The following is a 310-nucleotide window of genomic DNA, read 5'->3' on the forward strand; positions in this document are numbered from 1 at the left end:
CGGGGCGCCCCCGCGGGGCTCCTCGCCCGTGCCCCGCCCCCGCGGCTGTTTCAGGGTCGGGCGGCGCAGCGGGGCCGGGCGCTGCCTCCGGCCCTTCCCGAGAGCTGCTCTCTGAGGTACGTGGGAACGGAGCAGGGATGGGGGTGTTAAATCTCCTCTCCGCTTTGTGAGGATCAGCTGGGGGCTGACAGCAGCCGGGATGGCCGAGTGGGTGGCCCTGCTTTCCATTTCAGGTGGTCCCCGCGGTCCCTTTCGGGACCTCAGGGGCCCAGGGAAAGGGGTGGTGGGAGGGGACTGGGGGCCGGATCAG

Source organism: Corvus brachyrhynchos, unplaced genomic scaffold (assembly GCF_000691975.1).
Source record: "Corvus brachyrhynchos isolate BGI_N302 unplaced genomic scaffold, ASM69197v1 scaffold114, whole genome shotgun sequence".
NCBI classification, from domain to species: domain Eukaryota; kingdom Metazoa; phylum Chordata; class Aves; order Passeriformes; family Corvidae; genus Corvus; species Corvus brachyrhynchos.